Source organism: Sapajus apella, unplaced genomic scaffold (assembly GCF_009761245.1).
Source record: "Sapajus apella isolate SASKATOON/1434 unplaced genomic scaffold, GSC_monkey_1.0 scaffold9077, whole genome shotgun sequence".
In the NCBI taxonomy this organism is placed as follows: domain Eukaryota; kingdom Metazoa; phylum Chordata; class Mammalia; order Primates; family Cebidae; genus Sapajus; species Sapajus apella.
The window spans coordinates 1-2,587 of NW_022445998.1; the positions used below are offsets into that span (position 1 = coordinate 1).

The 2,587-nt window shown below is 53.0% G+C and overlaps 1 non-coding gene across 1 annotated transcript; it reads left to right on the forward strand.

Moving 5' to 3' along the window:
* Window positions 1–1,155: 1,155 nt before the first annotated feature.
* On the forward strand, window positions 1,156–1,257 carry LOC116548277. Its single transcript, XR_004267376.1, has one exon. It is a non-coding gene; the product is annotated as a small nucleolar RNA U13 (small nucleolar RNA).
* The last annotated feature ends 1,330 nt before the right edge of the window (window positions 1,258–2,587 follow it).

Consider the following 2,587-nt stretch of genomic DNA (forward strand, 5'->3'; position numbering starts at 1 on the left):
CCTTGGTCTCCCTCTGCAGCTTCAGAACTTTCTAAGAGGAAGACTCAAGAGTGAAAAGCAGTGGATACAATATCAGGGCAGAAACTGACCTCCGGGCAGGCTCCCTCCCATCCCACATTTCTTGGGAATCCAAGACTCCTCTGCTGTTGTGCAAGTGAAGGGAGCCTTGCTTGATGCTGTCACCGCCTCTCACCTGGATTTTTGAAAACCTGGAGAAGGCAGCAGCAGCACTCAAGTGCATAACAGTGCACTGCGGGGTGAGGCCAAGGTCATCTGGGACAGCAGAGTCTCACAGTCTTCCCACACTTTGCCCCTGCCTGCTTCAGGGACTGCTTCTCCACCACTGCCCCTCAGCCCCCAGCATGGCTGCACAGCAGGAGAGAGACGGGTCACAGGACTCCCTGGGCCCAGGGTCCCTCCTGGCATCTGCTGCAGTGGCCATCTCTGGCAGGAAGCACAGCTCACCAGGCCCCTCCTCAGGGAATCTTCTGGCTTCCTCACACTCCCTGCCCCTAGCCTCATTCACCTGGCCAACCCCTGCTCTGTCCTTTTTGTAGGCTCAGTAAGAGCTGAGCTGTTCCCTAGGCCATCAAATCCATGCACCCCTGCTCTCTGCTGAGCTACAAGCTGAGAAGGACATGGCCGGAACCATGAGAAGCCCAGGCCCTGCCTCTCCTGCTCCTGCAGCTGTGCAGCCCCCTTCCCATTGACACTGAAGCCCACACGAGGCCCCTCTGAACGGGGAGGACAGAGGCCCTTCCCATCCCCAGGTCTCAGCCCAGCTGCAGAAGGTGCTGGTTCTGTCTCCCACCCCACTCCCAGTTCCACCAGAACGAAATCCTATTGCCCCAGGTGTGTGGATCCTCCATCGTGTCCACTCAGAGACTCCCTCCCCCTACTCAGCCTAGTTCCTCTCTGTCCCCTGGTCTGTCAATCCCTGCATCTGCAGCTGGTTCCAGCCCCTTGGCCAGCACAGCTACAGCTTGGCTCTCCAGGCAGAGACTGACGTTGAGGTCACCCCCATGGACACAACTCCCCTCCCCAGCCTCTCCTTGTGGGGCCTCCTCCTGGCTGCGTGACGCTAACAGCTTCCTACACACAGGTTTTAAAGCTCCATTCGAACTTTGAAATTTCACATCAGGAATAGAAGTTCAGACCCTTCCGTAGTTCATAAGCATGGCGAGTGGATTTTCACAGGCGCGTGGGACGCGTGCCTTCCCAGAACCTTGTTACACATCAGCACACTAACATCTAAGCATAAACACTGGAATGAACTTTTTACTCTCAAATGTTTACTTTCTGTGTTCACACTATCAGCTACACATGATGGGGCAAGTCCCTTTTGTCCTGTAACTTGTTTTTACAAACAGAATATAATCACGTGGAAGGAGTGATTCTGTTTATGAAACAAAACAGGTGCCCCCAAATCACGCCCTTGTACATGAAAAATACACGTTTGGATAAGAGCCACGGGAACCCAGAGTGAGGCAGTCGCACATTTGAAAATTCCATCATGACCTCTGCCCACGGCCATGCACTGATTAGCGTCTTCCCTTCCATTTCAGCTGTCACCCTGAGAATGGAAGAGTCCGCCTCAGCAGTTGGCAATTTGAGAGACTTTCACATAGAGTCCTCCGAGATGGGAAATCTGAAATGCTGTGGACAGACAAGTTCCTCTAAGAGGAGAGGGACTCTCCCCCGCCCCTATGGGCCTAGGGAGGCATGAGGAGTTTGTAGAAACTGAGTCTTGGTGAGGAAGGATGTGAGCAGGAATGTGCCCACTCTGTGCAGGTGCAGCCACTGCCCCTTCCTATCAGGCCTGAGTTCACCCTGATCACATTGCTATGGAAAGTATGGTCAGTGAGACAGTGGGGGTCACTCTCTCCACTCATTCATCTGCTGAAGCACCTGCAAGACGCCCCCATCCCCAGTTCATTCCCACTCATGCTCATCCGGGCTGTGTCAGTGGAAGGGAAGTTCATTCCTGGCCTAGCCAACCTGTGGCTGTTGGTTTAAATATCCTGCGTCCTGAGCCAGCTTAGGAGCCAGGCTGCCCATGGGCACTTGGAGTAGTCAACTGGCCAGGAAGGTTCAGCACGAGGCCGCCCACAGTGTGAAGATGCTGGGGGAGGAGCTCACACCATTGAACTTGACCTTCACTGAGGCTGGGTTGGGAGGAAACTGTCATGTGTTGGGTCAGGGATGAAAATCTAGCGGAGGGAGGCTGTGTTACGATTTGAGGCTATCTGGGATCAGCCACATCTTCCAAGATGTTACAGGTTTGAGCCACATACAAGCTATCCAGAGAAGTGCCAAAAGACGGAAAGGATCACCCCACGTAAAGAATGAAGTGAGTCTCTATCTTTCACTTCCCTGAAACCATGCAAGCTCCCTGTCTGCGTTCAACCTCTACCAAGAGTCTGGCTTGTTCTGTGTGACATTTAACGAATGAATACTTTAGCGTGCTGAGAAGGAATTAGTCTACATAAGGCTTTACCTGAATACAATCATTTTGAGCCTTAAAGCATAGCAAAGACCCCATTAATGTTTGACCCTCTCAGAACTGGGCACACCAAGGCATAGAGAG